General features: G+C 44.4%; 1 protein-coding gene across 1 annotated transcript in view; it reads left to right on the top strand.

Annotated features, from left to right (window-relative positions):
* The first annotated feature begins 5,250 nt into the window (after positions 1-5,250).
* Positions 5,251-13,912, top strand: part of card14 (caspase recruitment domain family, member 14) — a 98,428-nt gene continuing 89,766 nt past the window's right edge. The window contains exon 1 of the mRNA XM_038777727.1: positions 5,251-5,268. The gene's annotated coding sequence lies outside the window, so the exon portion shown is untranslated. The remainder of the gene's footprint in view (positions 5,269-13,912) is intronic.

Genomic DNA, 13,912 nt, shown 5'->3' with positions numbered 1-13,912 from the left:
GTCCTTTCGGAAGGATATCTGCTGTCCTTATCTGGTCTGGCCAACATGCGACTCCAGACCCACAGCCGTGTAGCTGACTCCTAGATACACTCTGAAATGGCCGAGCAAGCTACTCAGTTGTATCAAACTATCACAAAATCGAAAAGGGATGAAACCAGATGGATTACCCAGCATTAACAAAGGCGCAAGAAATGACAAGCGCAAACCCAATTCTGTCCACCCTGCAAAGTCCTCCTTACTAACGTCTGGGGGCTGCCACCAAATGTAGGAGAGCTGTTCCACAAAATAATCAAGCAAGAGCCTAACATAGTCAGACTCTTGGAATCATACCTTACAGAAAAAGTGCCAGAAACCGCCGTCAATCTTCCTGAGTAGGGTCCTGTCCCACCAGTAGGAGAGACCCACCAGAGGTGGAAGAACAGTGTTATACAGTCAAGTGGAGCTGCCCTGGAAGTCTGAAACAGTGTGAATTCCAAGAGGTCCATGCATCAGGTCAACAATTGGCACAGAATGTACTACTCTGGGTGGGGGACTTCAATGTCCATCCAAGAGTGGCTCGGTAACAGCATTACTGACTGAGCTGGACGGGTTCCAATGGATATATCTGCTAGATACCTACTTTACCTCATCCTCGCCAATCTGCCTGTCTCAAATACATCTGCCCATGACAGTATTGGTATGACTGACCACTATACAGTTCTTCACATTAAAGATTAAATTGAGGAGGCCGTGGATGTTCAGCAAAAACTAAGAGCTTTATTCAGATGTTCACAATACTGGCTGCGATGTTGCACTACCCGGTTACCCGTTCAAAACGTTCGATGACGCCCATTTCTGATAGAATTATGCAAGAATTCTCTTAAAGGGGCCCTGTTCAGCTGCAAGGCTACTGGCAAGGAATCACGGAAAATATTATGGGCGAGATTCTCTGGCTTCTCAGTTGTCTGCTTCTCGGCAGCAGGAGGCAGCCCGCCATTGATTGGCGAAGGGTTTCTCTGTTCCCACCGCTACCAACGGGAATTCCTATTAAAGCCCCCCCCCCCCATCCTGCCGGGAAACCAGCGAGCGGGGGCGCACTGCCCGCAGGACCAGAGAATTCTACCGCCAGTGAACAGCCGGAGTATTCTGACCTGTAGATACACAGCAAAACCCTCCATTGTGCTAAATGGGATAGATTTCAAACAGATCCAGCAACTCAAAACTGAGGCGCTGTGGCCATCAGCAGCAGCAGAATTGTATTCGGCACAATCTGTAACCTCATGGCCCGACATATCTCCCACTCTACCATTACTATCAAGCGGGGCAATCAAGCCTGATTCCACAAGGGTTACAGGAGGGCAATGAGGTGTCAGCCTAGTGGTACTACAGCACCGGATTACTTGCATGCCAAGCAGCGAAAGCAGCATGCGGTAGACAGCGCTAAGCAATCCCATAACCAATGGACCAAATATAAGTTCTGCTGTCCTGTGAATAGAGGAGGCTCCAAAAATTGCCTCATCCTCAATCATGGAGAGCCTTGCACATCAGTGTAAAAATCAGTGCTGAAGCATTTAGAACCACCTTCAGCCGCAAGTGCGGATCCATCTCAGCCTCCTCCAAAGCATCACAGACGCCAGTAATAAGCAAAATTGATTCAATCCATGTGATTTCAAGAAACTGCTGAAGGCACTGGATACGGCAAAGGCATTGGGCCCTGATAATATTCCAGCAATAGTACTGAAGACTTATCGTGCTCCAGAATTTGCCGGCCCCCAGTTAATCTGTTCCAGTACAGCTACAACACTGGCACTCACCTGGTAATGTAGTAAACTGCCCATGTGTTCCCAGAAAACAGGACAAATCCAACCCAGCCAATTACGACCCCATCATTCTACCCTCCATCATCAGCAAAGTGATGGAGGGTGACATTCGCACAGTGTTCAACATCATTTGTGACTCCTCGGATACTGAAGCAGCCCGTATCGGTATGCTACAAACAATATTCAGGCTTGGACTGGTAAGCGGCAACTTATACTCACACCACACAAGTACTGGGTATTGACCATCATCAACAAGAGAGAATCTAACCATCTCCCCTTAATATTTATGACATTACCATCACTGATACGCCCACTATCAACACCTTGAGGGTTACCACTGACCAGAAATATAACTCGACTTGCCATGTAAATATTATGGCTACAAGCGCAGGTCAGAGGCTGGGAATTCTGCGGTGTGTAACTCACCTCCTGACTTCCCAAAGCCTGTCCACCACCTACAAGACACAAGTCAGGAGTGTGATGGAATGCTCCCCACTTACCTGGATGAGTTCAGCTCCAACAACATTCAAGAAACTCAACACCATTGATTCCAAAGCAGCCCAAATGGTTGACATCCCATCCACCACCTTAAACATTCACACCCTCCACCACCAATGCAGAATGGCAGCAATGTGTGCCATCTACAAGATGCACTGTAGAAACTCAGCAAGGCTCCTTTGACAGAGCTTTCCAAACCAGTGATATCTACCACCTAGAAGGACAAGGGTGGAAGGTGCACAGGGGCACCACGAGCTGCAAGGTCCCCTCAAAGCCACACACCTTCCTGACTTGGAAATATGTCTCCATTACTTCACTATGATTGTGTCAAAACCTTGGAAATCACAACCTTAGAGCAGAGGGGAGACTGACAATTTTTGGAACAAAATATTGATGGAAAAATTAGGAGAGGCAAGCAGAGCAGAAAATGGATGGTGCAGTTGAACTATATGGAATGTGCAAGGACAGCACAGGACAGACTGGGGTGGAGATCATGACAGTGAACCTTCTGGAAAGAAGATGACACCAACAGAAGGCAGCAGAGCAGAGCTTTTGATTGGCTGTTCCGGGGAGATTTGCATACGTGAAGTGCGGTCAGCGTAAGTTGAAGGTGTACCTGCGCAAGTGACCCGAGGAGTTTGAGTGAAGGTAAGCATGCAGCAGAGGGCAGCAGAGCAGAGGTTCTGATTGAAAAAAAAAGTGGGCAGCACGGTAGCATTGTGGATAGCACAATGGCTTCACAGCTCCAGGGTCCCAGGTTCGATTCCGGCTTGGGTCACTGTCTGTGCGGAGTCTGCACATCCTCCCCGTGTGTGCGTGGGTTTCCTCCGGGTGCTCCGGTTTCCTCCCACAGTCCAAAGATGTGCAGGTTAGGTGGATTGGCCATGATAAATTGCCCTTAGTGTACAAAATTGCCCTTAGTGTTGGGTGGGGTTACTGGGTTATTGGGATGGGGGGAGGTGTTGACCTTGGGTGGTGTGCTCTTTCCAAGAGCCGGTGCAGACTCGATGGGCCGAATGGCCTCCTTCTGCACTGTAAATTCTATGAATGAATCTAACAAATGAGTTGAATGTAGAAGTTTGAGGATCAGGAGTGTTCCTCACGGGTCCACTGCAATGTCAAAGACTGTTACCTGACTCTTCTCAGCCCCTTTCCGATTACTTTCCTCCTTCCAATTGCCCTCCTCTCTCCCTCCCGATTGCCTCCTTCCTTCCCGATTGCAACTGCCTTGTTTCCTAAATAATTCTAATCCTCTGTCTGGACCTACTCGGAGGCTGCTGTCAGTCACGTGTCAACCTAAAGTTTTAATCATCTTCCCCAGTGGGCTGCCTGTGCATGCACAGTCATTGGCTACAAATCAGCCGTTGCATGTCAGTGAGTCTCAAGACCCAATACCACGTGTGTCTTGGGCCATGTGACAGGTTAAATCAATTTCTCCGCGAATGTATTTAAAATGAAAAGGAAGAACGTGCATTTAAATAGCACCTCTCAACATCCCACACCACCTTACTACACATTAAGTTTATTATTTGCAGTTTGGTCAGTATTCTAATATAGGAAACATGGCCAATTTGTGCAAAGTGTAGTCCCATAAACAGAAATTAAATAAATGAGCAGATCACTTGTATCTGCCCTGCAGTATTAACTCTGGTTTGTACCACAAATGCTGCCTGACTTGTTGAGTATTTCCAGCATTTTCTGTTTTTATTTCAGATTTCCAGCATCTGCAGTATTTTGCTTTAGTTTGATCTATCTGAGGCGTTGGTCGAGGGATAGATATTGGCTAGAACACAAGAACTCCACTGCCCTTCTTAAATTGTACCATGGGACCTTTAACATCTACCTATGAGACCAACTGGGCCCTCAGTTTAACCTTGCATCCTAGTGAAACTGCCCCAACTGTGCAGCACTCCATCAATACTGCACTGAAATGCCAGCCTGGATTGCGACTTGAATCTATTACTCTCAGAAGCACAAGAAAGAATGCTAAACTCACTGAGCCATTGCTGCAAAATATAGAATGCTTCCCTCAGTGAGAAACTGAAAAAGATGCCGAAGACTTTGTTTTATTATCTGTCCAAATAGTTATACACCAAATCCCCATGGGAGTTCTTGATCATCTGAATTCTACAAACTACACATAGTATAGTAATTGGAGCAGTAAACAGCTGAAAGAAAAAACAGGTTGTACCAGAACATGGGGCCTTACGGTAGCGTGGTGGTTAGCATCAATGCTTCACAGCTCCAGGGTCCCAGGTTCGATTCCCGGCTGGGTCACTGTCTGTGTGGAGTCTGCACGTCCTCCCTGTGTGTGCGTGGGTTTCCTCCGGGTGCTCCGGTTTCCTCCCACAGTCCAAAGATGTGCGGGTTAGGTGGATTGGCCATGCTAAATTGCCCGTAGTGTAAGGTTAATGGGGGGATTGTTGGGTTACGGGTATACGGGTTACGTGGGTTTAAGTAGGGTGATCATTGCTCGGCACAACATCGAGGGCTGAAGGGCCTGTTCTGTGCTGTACTGTTCTATGTTCTATGTATGAGTGTGTCATTTCATTTCATTTAGACAATCCATTCATTGCTGTACTTGTTTCATAAATTGTTGTCCGTTTTTCCCTTTCCCATTCGGGCTCCTTAAAGAGTTACTGGCAAACCAGTTTAACTACTGTGCATCTCTTTTGTCTTCTGCCTTCACTAAGAACTGAGATGTTGCTCTCTCTCGGGTTGAAGGCAGCAAAAGCTAAGGTACTCCTGTCTGCAGGTGAGTAAAATATAGCTTCCATTAAGCACAGCGTGATGTTAGATTGAACTATGATCATTTTAGATGACGTTTAAAACAAGCTAATTCTAGACATTTCCTTTCTGATCATTGTGAAGAACCTACGTGCCAGAAGAAAATTTAATCTGTTCATTGGCTTCAGTGGCCTACTGGGATTTAATTATTCATGCCAAGGCAGTAAACTACTTCAAGAGCAATGTAAGTTCGCAGTCATTTTTATTTAATTGAGTTGTTTACCTGCATTCCAGGGTTGCCTGCTTGAGTTTCTGTGAAGTTTAGTTGATGACAAATTGGTTTTAAGCAAGTTTCTAGAGGGCATAAGTGTCTCATTGGTTTACATTTTAAAATGTATGTTCTATATCACTTCTGAGGATACAGTTACAGCAAGGTGAGGACTGAGAGAGTGGCTCCGCTCTCTTTCCGCTTCTGGGTTGACTGCTAAAGTTGCTTTTTAAAGGAATTTGTTTACTAATTCGGTGAGTGGTTAACTGTTTAAGTGCTGTGACTGTAAAAGACACACACTGATTTTCGTGTAGGTTTTAAAAGTATTTAGTGTAACATTACATGTTAGTGTACATCGATCCCTGAAAGTTGCCACCCAGGTTGATAGGGTTGATAGGAAGAAGGCCTATGGTGTGTTGGCCTTTATTGGTAGAGGGATTGAGTTCCGGAGCCATGAGGTCATGTTGCAGCTGTACAAAACTCTGGTACGGCCGCATTTGGAGTATTGCGTACAGTTCTGGTCGCCTCATTATAGGAAGGACGTGGAAGCTTTGGAACGGGTGCAGAGGAGATTTACCAGGATGTTGCCTGGTATGGAGGGAAAATCTTATGAGGAAAGGCTGATGGACTTGAGGTTGTTTTCGTTAAAGAGAAGAAGGTTAAGAGGTGACTTAATAGAGGCATACAAAATGATCAGAGGGTTAGATAGGGTGGACAGTGAGAGCCTTCTCCCGCGGATGGAGGTTGCTAGCACGAGGGGACATAGCCTTAAATTGAGGGGTAATAGATATAGGACAGACGTCAGAGGTAGGTTTTTTACGCAAAGAGTGGTGAGGCCGTGGAATGCCCTACCTGCAACAGTAGTGAACTCGCCAACATTGAGGGCATTTAAAAGTTTATTGGATAAGCATATGGATGATAATGGCATAGTGTAGGTTAGATGGCCTTTAGTTTTTGACTTCCCATGTCGGTGCAACATCATGGGCCGAAGGGCCTGTACTGCGCTGTATCGTTCTATGTTCTATGTTCTATTACATTCTGCAGTCACCCCTTCCTTCCCTATGTACAGTATGCGTTGTCTGTATAGCATGCAAGAAACAACACTTTTCACTGTATATTAATACATGTGACAATAATAAATAAAATAAAATCACTCACACCAAGCTTCCTGATTTCCCCTCAAATCCCAACTATGCCGGGTACATTCCAGACCACCTGACAACCCCACTGATCCCTTGGCTGCTCTCTGACCTGAGACAACTGTCCATTGACCATCTGACCTCCTGACTCGATCTGACAATCCCCCAACATCCGAGCATCCCCTGATCCAACCTGACTAACTGCTGACCTGGCTACCCCTGACTCATCTACCATCTCACCCAGCTGCCACCCTCTCCACCTGCCACCCTATCTACCCTCAGACAAATGCCTTCAAAACAGCAGCTAAATGCTTTCTGCTGTTAGAAAAGAGGAAGTGAAACCACTTAGCTACTTTGATTTGATTGATTTGATTTATTGTCACATGTACCAAAGTACAGTGAAAAGTATTTTTCTGCGGCCAAGGGAATGTACACAGTACATACATAGTTGACAAAAAAAAATAATCGACAGAGTACATCGACAAATAGTGATTGGTTACAGTGTGGAACAAGGGGCCAAACAAAGCAAATACATGAGCAAGAGCTGCATAGGACATCTTGAATAGTGTTCTTACAGAGAACAGATCAGTCCGAGGGGGAGTTGTTGAGGTGTCTAGTAGCTGAGGGGAAGAAGCTGTTCCTATGTCTGGATGTACGGGTCTTAACACTTCTGTATCTTCTGCCTGATAGAAGGGTCTGGAAGAAGGCAAAACCTGGGTGGGAGGGGTCTCTGATAATGCTGTCTGTCTTCCTGAGGCAGTGGGAGGTGTAGACAGAATCAACGTGCGGGTGAGCTTGTGTGATGCACGGTGAGGAGCTGTCAATCATAGCAACAGTGTTTCTGAACATTGTGGTTAGCAGCAAAGTACTTGAGATGCATTCAAGCATGAAGGGAAAGTGGAATAAACAATCCCCAAAAGGCAGAAGTGTCTGAATCATTAAACTGTCAATCACAAGTTAGTGAACAGTATTGCTCTGTGAAATTGAATGGATATTTTGCATTTCAAATGATCTCACAGGATTTGAAGTCTTTTCAAGCATTGTGGACTTTCCGGGAAGCCTCTGACACTTGTAACAGCTGCAGTTTCAAAAGCATAGCTCTGAGGAGACAGATGTTAGGAAAGCGAAAGTGTTCCTGCATTGATTCTTCACTGAACTGCTTGGAGTGCTCTTCAGCTATCAGGCAGAGCAATTCGTGGTGAGGAGCCCACTTCAGAGTTAACCAAGTGGGACCAGGAGGATATTGTTCACTAGGGGGCTGCCTGAGATTACCATGTCAAGTATGATCTGCAGGTTGCCCAAGTCTGGAAGGGGCAGACCATGGGACCTCCATCCCAGTGGGGGGTGGTCCCGGGGTCAAGCCCTCACCTTGCAGCCTGAACCCACCCAACCCCCAGGATCCTTGGGGAAACCCTCCCCTCTGCAGCCTGCAGTAGCAGAGGGGCACATGACCTCCTTGACCTCCCTTTGAGTTCCACCGCACCAGGTGCAGGTGTCAGGGTGTAGGTGCCATGGCGCCAGGGGGCAGTGCACCATTGGCAATGCCAGGGGGTTTGTACTGAATGGGGGAGCCTAAAGGGGTGACTGATGGGGTTGGCTGATTGTGTTGGCTGATGGGAGGGCTGATGGGAGTGGCTGATGGAGGGGACAGGGTCGTCATGTCGAGGTCTCAATCTCTCTCATATTCTCATATGTGCATGCTGTGGGGGTGACGCATTATTCCTGTGGTGTGGGAAGGACACTGCTCCTTAATGAGGGGTTGGGGGTGCCTTCCTTGTCAATGGGAGTGGTGGGGTTGACCAGGGTTTGCGTTGTTGGGGGAGGGGGAGCCTGCCGTGAACTTTGGGATTGGGCAGCCCGCTCAATATGGCAATACCAGAATTTTAAGGAAATCCAGCGAGCTCTCTGCTGGCGGGATCAATTAGACTCCGGACTATTGTTTTTAAAATAATAGGCCCTGTCTTGAAAAGTTATTGCAATTATTTGAGTAAGTATTGAAACTCTTGGATGAAGGGAATCTATTAGTTGCCATTTCAAAAAGGTTTTAAATAAAGTTCTTCAAATGGGACTGAAGGCTATGGTCTGATAGAGTGTCTAGATGGATTTATTTGCATGGAAAGAATGTCTGGCTCGATGTTTGCTGGCATATTGCAGTCAATAGAGCAAGACAATAAAGTTATCCTTACTTGAATATAGCTTGAAGCAGACTAGCATTTACTGTGTTCAAATAGGTATCAACAATTAACTGAAAATTTGAGATCAATGTAGGTAGCAAATAATGCTTGTGTTTGACAAGATCAGATGTTATCGAGGACATTACAAAAGGTATTCGATACTTTGAATAAATAGCATTTTACATAAACATTGACCGATGATGAATTACCTTATTTCCTTATGACTGTCGTTAATGTCTGGTAAATAAATAACTTGTTAAAATATACTTTAAAGAAACCTTTATGAGAAAAGATTTCAATGTTGACTTTGTGTCACCTGCAGCACTCTCACTTTCGGACCAAAGATTTATGTGGTTTCAAGCCACACACTAGGATATGAGCACATAAATAAGATTGGCCCTTCCAGCACTGAGGAGGACTAGCTGCTGTTCTCAAGCTGTGAAATAAAAATGCATAATTTGGCTGCGCTGTTGGATGTTAAGAACGTCATAACTGAAGAGTAGGAAGTTCTCTTGGTGTCCTGGTCATTATCTCCATTCAGAAAGCAGATAATCCCATTGCTGCTATTACGCACTGGTACAAAATACTTGCCATGGTGACCCAGAAGAATGATTGAATTTCAGAAAGCATTCTTGGTTCAAAGTGGGGGAAATATTTCTACTGCGTGTTAAGATATTCCCTAACTGAAAGTATTCCAAAATTTAAAAGTAATTTAAATGTTTATTTATTAAGGATATTAGCAGGTTTTATACTGGTCCGAATTTTGCAGTTGTAATGACAGCAAAACTGTCAGTGTTCACCGATATTAAAACTGTGAAACGGACTGTGAATATTACCATCGGCACGTGTGTAGTTAAACGCAGAACTCCAGATGTAGGTGTCATTGATTCCCTGATCCTCCACAGGATCCATCGTTGATGTTCCCACAAATTCTACTGAAATAATGTGAATTGATGTGAACTTTCGCTTTTATGCTATTAGTCTAGCTGTAAAAACCCTTGAAGAGTTTCCATCATCTGCCGTAACTGAGTTTATAACGGTATTGTAAGTTCAGAATTACTGCTGAACAACTTCTCTGGCCCTCATAATCTATTTTCGTGGAGCATCACATTTCTCCAGGTGGATGGGCCTTGCAAGTTGAAGATGCCTTGAGTTTCAAAAGGAAAAAAAAAGATAGCAGTGATTTGTAATACAAGTTCCATAGTCTCCTGAAGTTTGCCTCCTTGCCTTTGGAGCTCAAAGTGAAATATTTTCTTTCCCTAAATTGGGAATATGTTTTTTCGTCTCTCTTTTTTGCTTCTCAGGCGATTGTGTGGACACCAGCTGCTCTTTTCCTGTCTCTGTCACTGACGCACAGATTAGTTGCTTAATACTACTACTAATAATAATAGCTACTATCTCTCCAACTAGTGAAGGAAACTAAGAATACATTGCTTATTACCAAACAAGGCATGATGTTGGGAATGCGCAACAGAGGAGTAAGGATCTAAAAATGTAAACGGCAAATTAACATTTTTTTCTTTTAATTTATTTTTCTTTTTTTTATAAATTTAAAGTACCCAATTCCTTTTTTCCCAATTAAGGGGCAATTTGGCGTGACCAATCCACCTATCCTGCACATCTTTGGGTTGTGGGGGTGAGACCCACACAGACACGGGGAGAATGTGCAAAACCCCACACGGTCAGTGACCCGAGGTCAGAATTGAACCCGGGTCCTCAGCGCCATGAGGCAGTAGTGTTAACCACTGTGCCGCCATGCTGCCCCTCAAGTTAACATTTTGAGGTGGGACATTTTATTGCAGTTCATTTCACAAAAGAAAGGGAACGGAGAGTGGTTTCAAAATACACTTAAAAAATAATCATGAAGTGCTTCATCACTAACTCTATTCATGAAATAATGACTTAACAATGTCTTAAAGGTCCCACGACATTACAGAATGATCAGGGTTGGATTCTTTTTGCAATGATAGCCATGATGTTCAACCAAAGACAAGAAATAAATCTTCTTCCTATGTCACTGCCAGTTAAGGTTGTCATTAGATCCAAATTGTAAGGCAGATTGAGAAGCATAAACACACCAACGTTTATTTGGGAGGCACTACCAACAGCAGGATTCTATTTTTTACGGGATTGCATTTACCGGTGGTAGGTACTAGAAACACTACGTCCAAATATTTTCTGTAATTAACCAGAAAAACATAATAATTAGAGATGAACAGACTTCTGTTCCCAAATGGAAAGCAGTCCCCAAACCTATGTAATAAAACAACTTATGACTCATACATTAGACCCGAGGGAATTGGGTTTGGCTCTTGGGTTACTGGCAATTACTCCCAGCTGTCTCCTCCTTTGTGCTACAGGCAAGAGAAGGCTTCTGTTTAATAGCAATAAGACGTTAAGTTGTGGGAGGTACGAGCTACAGTTCGCCTGTATGTTTATTGGTGCTTTTGATCATGGAAATACTTTTTGCACCATGACATCTGAGTATTAGCAACATTACCAATGGTAATAAATGAGGTAGAAAATCAGTTGTATTCACAGTGGTGCCTATTATGGAGAATTTCAGTATGCTGTATGTAAGAACACTTTCCCCTGCAGCACATGAGATAGGTTTACATGGCAACAGAGTGAACTTTACATTCTTTGAATTCTCATATTTGAAATATTCTCTCCACCCTGCTCTTAGCAAGGCAGAATAGTATTTATTTTACCTATCACATTCATACTCCTTAGTGCTCATTCCAAAGTTTGTCCAAGCTTACAGCAGCTGAGCAAGTCAAATTAACAATTGGCTTTTGCTCTTTTTCGAGGGAGGAAAGTATATTTTCATCAGTTCTAATGCTATTACAATGATGCCCATGTACCCAGTTGTTGATTATTTCTTGTTAAGGTCAAGTCTTTTTTCTGAAATGTCCCATTTGGTGTTTAGAGGAACTGAATGCAGTTGCACCATTTTATTCTTTCCCTTTACACATTTGCTCAGGTGTTACTTCTGTGGCTCATTCCCTGCACATTTACCATGCCTCAAGGTATAGGCTGATTAACTACCAGGCCCTAATGTGTACATGGTTAATAAGTCTCAATGGTATAAGATAATTGAGCAGTAAAAAATGTGCATATGTGCTTGTAATAACTTTGCCAAGGCCAGACTTCTAACGATAACTCACTTTATTAAAGTAACAAAAAGGGTCGCTGCCGCAGCCTCCAACACTTGCATCCCAGCCTGGGGATCTACAGAGATGCCGGTCCAAGTTGGAATTGCCGGTTTTGAACTCCCGCCATGCATCTCCCATTCGTATTGCACGAAGCCCGTGGGGAGATCTATTGCTGACCCACCATGTGCTTCGTGGTCACGATAACAGTGCCGTTACACCAATTGAGAATTGTTTGAATGATGAAGAAAAAGTATCCTTTTTCAGAATTCCTAGTTATTCAGTCACACCAAATAGATTTTTACATGTACTTTTCATTCTCGTATCTCATTCCTCAAGAAGATATTCGAGCTATCTGTTTGTATCAAGTTAGGCACGCTGGTTCACAGGCCAGCATTCAACACTAGGCTGCAATGGCGAGTACATTAGAGGCTTAATTTTTGAAAATAAGATTAATGATCACTTTTTGGCAGCATGTAATAGAGTCCTGTTTTGGGCACAAATAGCTGGGTCTTTCCCAGGTGGTTGAAGTGCTGAAAACAACCCTGCTATCGAATGGGACTTTATTTTGGGGGAGGGGACCTCTGCGGGAAACGCCCCACTGAGACTGCACTTACCTCACTTCCTGCACTAACGAGCTGAGCTCATTGGTTCAGGATGAGATCGGGATGCCATTTTTAAATGCCACCCCGATCTCTCGACCCCCACCCCCTCACTGCAGCCTCCCACCTAACGTCCTACTTAGCGATTAGGGGGTCCTTGAGCCCAGCACATAAGGGCAGGGCACCTCCAGTCCCGATCCCTGGCAAGGTAACTTGGAACCCAGTCACTTTGGCACTGGCAGCCTGGCACCCTGACAGTGCCCCTACCAGCCTAGCGGGTGGCACTACCACAGTGCCTGGTTGACGGTGGCAAGGTGCCAGGCTGGCAGTGCCAAGGTGCTTGGGTGGCATCCAGGGTGCCAGGGTACCACCCTGCCCAGAGCCCAAACATCCAGGGCCTCTGATCGCCTGGGAGAGCCCCCATCCAGGTGCCATTATGCCTAATCCATGTTTGTGGGTATGTGCTAGACGGCACCACAGCGTGTTATCCAAAGTGTGGGCATTGAATCCCAGGCCTTGGGATACTCCGCCGCAGACATATTTAAATGAAGCTAACTATGAGGGGCAGTAAATTCCACCCTATGAGCACAAGAACGGAAAAATCCGTCAGTTTAATGATTCCAAATTGATTGCAGTCCTTTGGGTGAGACCAGAACAGCTCATCGTTTGGAGAAGCCTAAAATCACCAACAGCAACTTATGGATTTCCAAATTATTCTGCGGGTGTCCAAACTCCAGACATTGTTTTCAGCTTCAGAGGAACAATGACCACAAGCAATAACAGTTTCATTGCCATTACTGGCATAAAATCTGGACCGATAGCTTGTGATATTATGTGAATTAAGAAATGAGAAATTGTGAAAGGGAATGATAAACATTTTCCTAATCAATATTTTGTGTGAGATGAGAATGAAATCAATCCACGGAATCAAAAGAAATAAGAAAAACAATTATTAACTGTTAGAATGCTCCATGTCTGAGATGCTTTCACATCATTAAATAAATTGAATGTTGAGAACTATTACTGAACAAGGTTTAAAATTTAGGATCTTGGACTTATGTAAGTGATGTTTTGCATGAATAATAAGTTAATTATAAAATTCCTTCACGAAGCAACCGACTTGATTGAAGTACCATATTATCTTGTCAGGGGAGAGGATCTGAAGGTTATTTGAATTTTAAAGCAATGGAATTGTTATAATTGTGGAAAGCATTAATGACAGCTGAAAATACAGTTGCTCAGTTATTTTCAAGCCATTGGTAGAATGACTCACCGGTGGATTCATTTTAGAATGCACTTTGCTTCTTTTGTTTGAAGGCAAATAATGTAAATTAATGCACCCCTACTCTGACATGACACAAGAGCAGGCGTGCTCCTTGTGTGCACTATAGGAGCAAGCAGAATGGTCAGATTGTGATGTCAGATATCACCCAGGCATGACTTGGCACCCAAATGTCCGCTTTGAGTTCTGCAGGCCCTGTTAATGGCCTCTCCTGAGCCCTCTCCTGAGCATTCGTTCAGCTGCACAAGGGACCCCCTCGCGCTGCTCCCCA

The sequence above is a fragment of the Scyliorhinus canicula genome, chromosome 18 (assembly GCF_902713615.1).
Source record: "Scyliorhinus canicula chromosome 18, sScyCan1.1, whole genome shotgun sequence".
NCBI lineage: Eukaryota > Metazoa > Chordata > Chondrichthyes > Carcharhiniformes > Scyliorhinidae > Scyliorhinus > Scyliorhinus canicula.
This window is presented reverse-complemented; position numbering and strand designations above follow the sequence as displayed.